The 8856-nt window shown below is 68.8% G+C and overlaps 4 non-coding genes across 4 annotated transcripts; all 4 read right to left on the bottom strand.

The window, feature by feature from the left end:
• Positions 1-377: 377 nt before the first annotated feature.
• LOC117309898 (5S ribosomal RNA) lies at positions 378-496 on the bottom strand. The gene has a single exon (XR_004524186.1). It is a non-coding gene; the product is annotated as a 5S ribosomal RNA (ribosomal RNA).
• A 2682-nt stretch (positions 497-3178) lies between these two features.
• Positions 3179-3297, bottom strand: LOC117309897 (5S ribosomal RNA). The gene has a single exon (XR_004524185.1). It is a non-coding gene; the product is annotated as a 5S ribosomal RNA (ribosomal RNA).
• A 2693-nt stretch (positions 3298-5990) lies between these two features.
• On the bottom strand, positions 5991-6109 carry LOC117309895 (5S ribosomal RNA). The gene has a single exon (XR_004524184.1). It is a non-coding gene; the product is annotated as a 5S ribosomal RNA (ribosomal RNA).
• A 933-nt stretch (positions 6110-7042) lies between these two features.
• LOC117309900 (5S ribosomal RNA) lies at positions 7043-7160 on the bottom strand. The gene has a single exon (XR_004524188.1). It is a non-coding gene; the product is annotated as a 5S ribosomal RNA (ribosomal RNA).
• Positions 7161-8856: the final 1696 nt, after the last annotated feature.

The following is an 8856-nucleotide window of genomic DNA, read 5'->3' as shown; positions in this document are numbered from 1 at the left end:
GGGGGTGGGGGGGGGCTTTTGTCGGAGGGAGCTGTGGAGGGACACTCCGGCACACAGGTGGCAGCGCAGGGGCTGGGCGCCCGGTGGGGGCGGCCAGGTGCAGGTTCGAGGGGCTCGCGGGCCGAAAGGACGGCAGCTGGGCCCGCGGCGGAGTCTGGTGTCCGGGCCGGCCACCCCGGGAGCGTCTGGGGTGCGGCTGCCTTCAGGGCCGCCTTCTGGCCGCCTGGCCGGCCGGGCCGGGGGGAGCGCCCGCCGGCGGCGGCGCCGTGGTGGAGGGGCCTGAGGAGGTGGGGCCTGCAGCGGGGCCCGGCGGGGGCGGAGCGGCGGCCCCCGCCGCGGGCGAGTAAAGGAGAAGGCGGGAGGAGCGGGAGGCAAAAAGCCTACAGCACCCGGTATTCCCAGGCGGTCTCCCATCCAAGTACTAACCAGGCCCGACCCTGCTTAGCTTCCGAGATCAGACGAGATCGGGCGCGTTCAGGGTGGTATGGCCGTAGACGGGGGCGGGGGCCGCGGGCTGCCTCTTGAGGCCAGTTTCGCTGGCGCTGGCGCCCTGAACGCCAGCCTGGCGCCGGCCCGCCCCGCCAGGCAGGGCCCCCCTGGCCCGCCCAGGCAGGGGGAACGGAGGTCTCGGGTATCGGGCGGCGGCGGAGGGTTTGGCGACCACCTCCCAGCCCAGGGCGGCCGTGACCCAGCAAACCCTTCGGCGCTTGGCGCCCCGCCAAGATCCCGCACGTCGCCCACAGGGACGTGGCCCCGGAGGCTTCAGGGCCCGGGGCCCGCGGCCCTGGGCATCGGCCCTGCCCGCCCACGGGCGCTCGGCGCAGCCCGGCCGCAGCCCGGGCCGGCCCTCCTGCCCGACAGCAGCTGGCCCGAAGCCACTGGGAGCCACCATTGAGTCGCCACGCCCCTCAGCCCCGGCAAGGCCACCCCTGCCCCACACCCCCCGCCGAGCTCAGGACCCCGCCCCTGGTGGCCGGCAGGCCCGGGGAAGCGGCCCCTGCCCTCGATCCCGCTCCCGCACCCGGCCGCGGTGACACGCCAGAGGGGCGGGGTGGTGGTGGGGCTTTGTCGGAGGGAGCTGTGGAGGGACACTCCGGCACACAGGTGGCGGCGCCGGGACTGGGCGCCGGGGGGCGGGCAGGTGCAGGTCGAGGGGCTCGTGGGCCGAAAGGACGGCAACTGGGCCCGCGGCGGAGTCTGGGTCTGGAGGGCTCTGAGCCTCCATCCGCTCTGGTTCCTCGGGGCTACCGGCCCGAAGCCTGGTAGCGCGACACCCCACCGGCCCACAGACGTAGCCTCCCCAGCTGTGCTCACAGCGAGTCCAACCGCAGCCTGCACCCTCCACGGGACACTTGGATTACTCCCGCGATCCCACGAGGTGCGGCACCCGGCGGCCGCATGGGCTGAGATCCTGCCCTTGCGGCGCCCTGTGGCCACCTCCGCCTCCCTCACGGTACTGGCCGGGCCTCGGACCAGCGGGCCCCGGCTCCCAGCTCAGCGCTGCTCCTCCGCCCCTCTCACCTCCTGCCCGACGTCCAGGCTACCGAGCACCCTCCACCCCCGCCCACCTTCATGCCACTCAGCCGGAACCCAGGAGGCAATGCCAACTACCAGGTGTATGACAGTCTGGTGCTGAAGCGGCAACCGCAGGAGGGCCAAGCGCGGGCCAACTCGCTGCTACCTTCCACCCGGCCTCCAGGCCCTCTCTGCACGGGAGCCAGACGGGGAAATGAACTTACCAGCAGCAAATGGGGGCGGGGGCAGGGGCAGGGGGCGGCAGGGCATGGAGAGAGGAATAAAGAGCGCCAGAGTCCAGAAACATTGGTGGTCTGTGGCTTGGAAGCGCCATCCTTCTGCCAGCCTGGGTCCCTTTGCTTGGCTTCCTGCAATAAGAAGCCAGTGTCCCCTTCTTGCCTGAGGGTCCCTTTGGTTTAGTGGCCACAGTTCTGCCAGCAGGCCCCTCCTGGTCCTATACCAGCACTAAGTACATCTGCAGCTGCAGACTCCAAACCCCTGGTCTCTGGGCACCTCCTCTGTGTCTCAGCTGTCCCTGTCCACAGAGAGCCTCATACAAGAGAAGTTGCTTCCAAACTGGGAGGTTCCACACCTGGGCAGGTCCAGCTCCAGGCCCAGTGAAGGGCATGAAGAAGGCTGAGGCTCTGGACTCCAGAGGCCTTCAGCAGGCCTCTGAGGCCAAGGTCTTCCTAGTCTCAAGAGGGGCCAAGAGACGCAATGTGTCATTTGAACAAGTGAGTCAGCGGGCGGTGAGGCGAAATGAAATGACCGCTCGAGGGATGTATGGGCCACCGGGCCCTGTTTGACTGTCCAGGCTCAGCTTACCTGACCCTGGTTACCAGGAATGCCACTCTGGGCCCTCCTTTTCATCCCCCTCCTCACTGTGACCTCACCACCTGCCCCATTATGACCCAGTCTGGCTCCCAGTTAAAACTGGAGGGCAGGGGGCCCAGGCAGTCCTGGGACCAACGGCCATGGGGGAGCGAAACTACTACCGAGCCGAGCCGTTCACTGGGCCCATCCCCAGGAAATGCCAGGAGCAAGGATACTCAATTCTTCTGATCCCGGTCAGCTTCATCTTGCTCAACGTGGGGATCAACGTGGTGACTATGGTCAGGGCAGGATCTGTGCAGCGCGGTTGGTTGGGGAGCCCTGGGGTCTTGAAGGGGCTGAGGTGGGAGGGCTGCTGGGGTGTGACCGGACAAGGGTTGGATTTCAGGGCTCACCCTGCTCCCGGCCTCCCCCCTCCCCTTCTTCCTCAACTCTGGAGGCATCTGAAGAGATTCTTGCGGGCACTTTTCAATCGTATTTTCCACAAAGGTGAGTGGGCGCCGGCGTGGGTTCAGGGGATGGGGCCTGTCCCCTTTCTTCTATCCCTGCCTTGATTCTCAGCCCCTCAGGAACCCAGGCCCTGACCCATCTCGCCTTTCCCCACAGACAAGCAAGCCCAGCTGTGTAGGCAGCCATCGCATGTGCATGCGCTGCTCCGTGGATCCCAAGAACCTGTGCTCAAGAGTTTCTTCCCGCTTCTGCCATCGCCAAGCTCCTGCTCGGGCAGGCAAACCACCTTGACTACTGCCTGCAGCGGGGCCCGGCGGGGGCGGAGCCGGCGGCCCCCGCCGCGGGCGAGTAAAGGAGAAGGCGGGCGGAGCGGGAGGCAAAAAGCCTACAGCACCCGGTATTCCCAGGCGGTCTCCCATCCAAGTACTAACCAGGCCCGACCCTGCTTAGCTTCCGAGATCAGACGAGATCGGGCGCGTTCAGGGTGGTATGGCCGTAGACGGGGGCGGGGGCCGCGGGCTGCCTCTTGAGGGCCAGTTTCGCTGGCGCTGGCGCCTGAACGCCAGCCTGGCGGCCGGCCCGCCCCGGCAGGGCCCCTGGCCCGCCCAGGCAGGGGGAACGGAGGTCTCGGGTATCGGGCGGCGGCGGAGGGTTTGGCGACCACCTCCCAGCCCAGGGCGGCCGTGACCCAGCAAACCCTTCGGCGCTTGGCGCCCCGCCCAAGGTCCCGCACGTCGCCCACAGGGACGTGGCCCCGGAGGCTTCAGGGCCCGGGGCCCGCGGTCCCTTGGGCATCGGCCCTGCCCGCCCACGCGGCGCTCGGCGCAGCCCGGCCGCAGCCCGGGCCGGCCCTCCTGCCCGACAGCAGCTGGCCCGAAGCCACTGGGAGCCACCATTGAGTCGCCACGGCCCCTCAGCCCCGGCAAGGCCACCCCTGCCCCACACCCCCCGCCGAGCTCAGGACCCCGCCCCTGGTGGCCGGCAGGCCCGGGGAAGCGGCCCCTGCCCTCGATCCCGCTCCCGCACCCGGCCGCGGTGACACGCCAGAGGGGCGGGGTGGTGGTGGGGCTTTTGTCGGAGGGAGCTGTGGAGGGACACTCCGGCACACAGGTGGCGGCGCCGGGACTGGGCGCCGGTGGGGGCGGCCAGTGCAGGTCGAGGGGCTCGTGGGCCGAAAGGACGGCAACTGGGCCCGCGGCGGAGTCTGGGTCTGGAGGGCTCTGAGCCTCCATCCGCTCTGGTTCCTCGGGGCTACCGGCCCGAAGCCTGGTAGCGCGACACCCCACCGGCCCACAGACGTAGCCTCCCCAGCTGTGCTCACAGCGAGTCCAACCGCAGCCTGCACCCCTCCACGGGACACTTGGATTACTCCCGCGATCCCCACGAGGTGCGGCACCCGGCGGCCGCATGGGCTGAGATCCTGCCCTTGCGGCGCCCTGTGGCCACCTCCGCCTCCCTCACGGTACTGGCCGAGGCCTCGGACCAGCGGGCCCCGGCTCCCAGCTCAGCGCTGCTCCTCCGCCCCTCTCACCTCCTGCCCGACGTCCAGGCTACCGAGCACCCTCCACCCCCGCCCACCTTCATGCCACTCAGCCGGAACCCAGGAGGCAATGCCAACTACCAGGTGTATGACAGTCTGGTGCTGAAGCGGCAACCGCAGGAGGGCCAAGCGCGGGCCAACTCGCTGCTACCTTCCACCTCGGCCTCCAGGCCCTCTCTGCACGGGAGCCAGACTGGGAAAATGAACTTACCAGCAGCAAATGGGGGCGGGGGCAGGGGCAGGGGGCGGCAGGGCATGGAGAGAGGAATAAAGAGCGCCAGAGTCCAGGAAACATTGGTGGTCTGTGGCTTGGAAGCGCCACTCCTTCTGCCAGCCTGGGTCCCTTTGCTTGGCTTCCTGCAATAAGAAGCCAGTGTCCCCTTCTTGGCCTGAGGGTCCCTTTGGTTTAGTGGCCACAGTTCTGCCAGCAGGCCCCTCCTGGTCCTATACCATGCACTAAGTACATCTGCAGCTGCAGACTCCAAACCCCTGGTCTCTGGGCACCTCCTCTGTGTCTCAGCTGTCCCTGTCCACAGAGAGCCTCATACAAGAAGTTGCTTCCAAACTGGGAGGTTCCACATCTGGGCAGGTCCAGCTCCAGGCCCAGTGAAGGGCATGAAGAAGGCTGAGGCTCTGGACTCCAGCCAGGCCTTCAGCAGGCCTCTGAGGCCAAGGTCTTCCTAGTCTCAAGAGGGGCCAAGAGACGCAATGTGTCATTTGAACAAGTGAGTCAGCGGGCGGTGAGCGAATGAATGACCGCGCGAGGGGATGTATGCCGGCCACCGGGCCCTGTTTGACTGTCCAGGCTCAGCTTACCTGACCCTGGTTACCAGGGAATGCCACTCTGGGCCCTCCTTTTCATCCCCCTCCCTCACTGTGACCTCACCACCTGCCCCATTATGACCCAGTCTGGCTCCCAGTTAAAACTGGAGGGCAGGGGGCCCAGGCAGTCCTGGGACCAACGGCCATGGGTGAGCGAAACTACTACCGAGCCGAGCCGTTCACTGGCCCCATCCCCAGGAAATGCCAGGAGCAAGGATACTCAATTCTTCTGATCCCGGTCAGCTTCATCTTGCTCAACGTGGGGATCAACGTGGTGACTATGGTCAGGGCAGGATCTGTGCAGCGCGGTTGGGGAGCCCTGGGGTCTTGAAGGGGCTGAGGTGGGAGGGCTGCTGGGGTGTGACCGGACAAGGGTTGGATTTCAGGGCTCACCCTGCTCCCGGCCTCCCCCCTCCCCTTCTTCCCTCAACTCTGGAGGCATCTGAAGAGATTCTTGCGGGCACTTTTCAATCGTATTTTCCACAAAGGTGAGTGGGCGCCGGCGTGGGTTCAGGGGATGTGGGCCTGTCCCCTTTCTTCTATCCCTGCCTTGATTCTCAGCCCCTCAGGAACCCAGGCCCTGACCCATCTCGCCTTTCCCCACAGACAAGCAAGCCAGCTGTGTAGGCAGCCATCGCATGCGCATGCGCTGCTCCGTGGATCCAAGAACCTGTGCTCAAGAGTTTCTTCCCGCTTCTGCCATCGCCCAAGCTTCCTGCTCGGGCAGGCAAACCACCTTGACTACTGCCTGCAGCGGGGCCCGGCGGGGGCGGAGCCGGCGGCCCCCGCCGCGGGCGAGTAAAGGAGAAGGCGGGCGGAGCGGGAGGCAAAAAGCCTACAGCACCCGGTATTCCCAGGCGGTCTCCCATCCAAGTACTAACCAGGCCCGACCCTGCTTAGCTTCCGAGATCAGACGAGATCGGGCGCGTTCAGGGTGGTATGGCCGTAGACGGGGGCGGGGGCCGCGGGCTGCCTCTTGAGGGCCAGTTTCGCTGGCGCTGGCGTTCTGAACGCCAGCCTGGCGGCCGGCCCGCCCCGGCAGGGCCCCCTGGCCCGCCCAGGCAGGGGGAACGGAGGTCTCGGGTATCGGGCGGCGGCGGAGGGTTTGGCGACCACCTCCCAGCCCAGGGCGGCCGTGACCCAGCAAACCCTTCGGCGCTTGGCGCCCCGCCCAAGATCCCGCACGTCGCTCACAGGGACGTGGCCCCGGAGGCTTCAGGGCCCGGGGCCCGCGGTCCCTCGGGCATCGGCCCTGCCCGCCCACGCGGCGCTCGGCGCAGCCCGGCCGCAGCCCGGGCCGGCCCTCCTGCCCGACAGCAGCTGGCCCGAAGCCACTGGGAGTCACCATTGAGTCGCCACGGCCCCTCAGCCCCGGCAAGGCCACCCTTGCCCCCACACCCCCCGCCGAGTTCAGGACCCCGCCCCTGGTGGCCGGCAGGCCCGGGGAAGCGGCCCCTGCCCTCGATCCCGCTCCCGCACCCGGCCGCGGTGACACGCCAGAGGGGCGGGGTGGGGGGGGGGCTTTTGTCGGAGGGAGCTGTGGAGGGACACTCCGGCACACAGGTGGCAGCGCCGGGGCTGGGCGCCGGTGGGGGCGGCCAGGTGCAGGTCGAGGGGCTCGCGGGCCGAAAGGACGGCAGCTGGGCCCGCGGCGGAGTCTGGGTCCGGGCCGGCCACCCCGGGAGCGTCTGGGGTGCGGCTGCCTTCCAGGGCCGCCTTCTGGCCGCCTGGCCGGCCGGGCCGGCGGGGAGCGCCCCCGCCGGCGCGCGCCGTGGTGGGAGGGGCCTGAGGAGGTGGGGCCTGCAGCGGGGCCCGGCGGGGGCGGAGCCGGCGGCCCCCGCCGCGGGCGAGTAAAGGAGAAGGCGGGAGGAGCGGGAGGCAAAAAGCCTACAGCACCCGGTATTCCCAGGCGGTCTCCCATCCAAGTACTAACCAGGCCCGACCCTGCTTAGCTTCCGAGATCAGACGAGATCGGGCGCGTTCAGGTGGTATGGCCGTAGACGGGGGCGGGGGCCGCGGGCTGCCTCTTGAGGGCCAGTTTCGCTGGCGCTGGCGCTGCGCCTGAACGCCAGCCTGGCGGCCGGCCCGCCCGGCAGGGCCCCCTGGCCCGCCCAGGCAGGGGGAACGGAGGTCTCGGGTATCGGGCGGCGGCGGAGGGTTTGGCGACCACCTCCCAGCCCAGGGCGGCCGTGACCCAGCAAACCCTTCGGCGCTTGGCGCCCCGCCCAAGATCCCGCACGTCGCCCACAGGGACGTGGCCCCGGAGGCTTCAGGGCCCGGGGCCCGCGGTCCCTTGGGCATCGGCCCTGCCCGCCCACGCGGCGCTCGGCGCAGCCCGGCCGCAGCCCGGGCCGGCCCTCCTGCCCGACAGCAGCTGGCCCGAAGCCACTGGGAGCCACCATTGAGTCGCCACGGCCCCTCAGCCCCGGCAAGGCCACCCCTGCCCCACACCCCCCGCCGAGCTCAGGACCCCGCCCCTGGTGGCCGGCAGGCCCGGGGAAGCGGCCCCTGCCCTCGATCCCGCTCCCGCACCCGGCCGCGGTGACACGCCAGAGGGGCGGGGTGGTGGTGGGGCTTTTGTCGGAGGGAGCTGTGGAGGGACACTCCGGCACACAGGTGGCGGCGCCGGGACTGGGCGCCGGTGGGGGCGGCCAGGTGCAGGTCGAGGGGCTCGTGGGCCGAAAGGACGGCAACTGGGCCCGCGGCGGAGTCTGGGTCTGGAGGGCTCTGAGCCTCCATCCGCTCTGGTTCCTCGGGGCTACCGGCCCGAAGCCTGGTAGCGCGACACCCCACCGGCCCACAGACGTAGCCTCCCCAGCTGTGCTCACAGCGAGTCCAACCGCAGCCTGCACCCCTCCACGGGACACTTGGATTACTCCCGCGATCCCCACGAGGTGCGGCACCCGGCGGCCGCATGGGCTGAGATCCTGCCCTTGCGGCGCCCTGTGGCCACCTCCGCCTCCCTCACGGTACTGGCCGAGGCCTCGGACCAGCGGGCCCCGGCTCCCAGCTCAGCGCTGCTCCTCCGCCCCTCTCACCTCCTGCCCGACGTCCAGGCTACCGAGCACCCTCCACCCCCGCCCACCTTCATGCCACTCAGCCGGAACCCAGGAGGCAATGCCAACTACCAGGTGTATGACAGTCTGGTGCTGAAGCGGCAACCGCAGGAGGGCCAAGCGCGGGCCAACTCGCTGCTACCTTCCACCTCGGCCTCCAGGCCCTCTCTGCACGGGAGCCAGACTGGGAAAATGAACTTACCAGCAGCAAATGGGGGCGGGGGCTGGGGCAGGGGGCGGCAGGTCATGGAGAGAGGAATAAAGAGCGCCAGAGTCCAGGAAACATTGGTGGTCTGTGGCTTGGAAGCGCCACTCCTTCTGCCAGCCTGGGTCCCTTTGCTTGGCTTCCTGCAATAAGAAGCCAGTGTCCCTTCTTGGCCTGAGGGTCCCTTTGGTTTAGTGGCCACAGTTCTGCCAGCAGGCCCCTCCTGGTCCTATACCATGCACTAAGTACATCTGCAGCTGCAGACTCCAAACCCCTGGTCTCTGGGCACCTCCTCTGTGTCTCAGCTGTCCCTGTCCACAGAGAGCCTCATACAAGAAGTTGCTTCCAAACTGGGAGGTTCCACATCTGGGCAGGTCCAGCTCCAGGCCCAGTGAAGGGCATGAAGAAGGCTGAGGCTCTGGACTCCAGCCAGGCCT

The sequence above is a fragment of the Tursiops truncatus genome, chromosome 20 (assembly GCF_011762595.2).
Source record: "Tursiops truncatus isolate mTurTru1 chromosome 20, mTurTru1.mat.Y, whole genome shotgun sequence".
NCBI classification, from domain to species: Eukaryota; Metazoa; Chordata; class Mammalia; order Artiodactyla; family Delphinidae; genus Tursiops; species Tursiops truncatus.
Note: the sequence above shows the minus strand (reverse complement) of the source record. Positions and strands in the feature narration are given on the sequence as shown.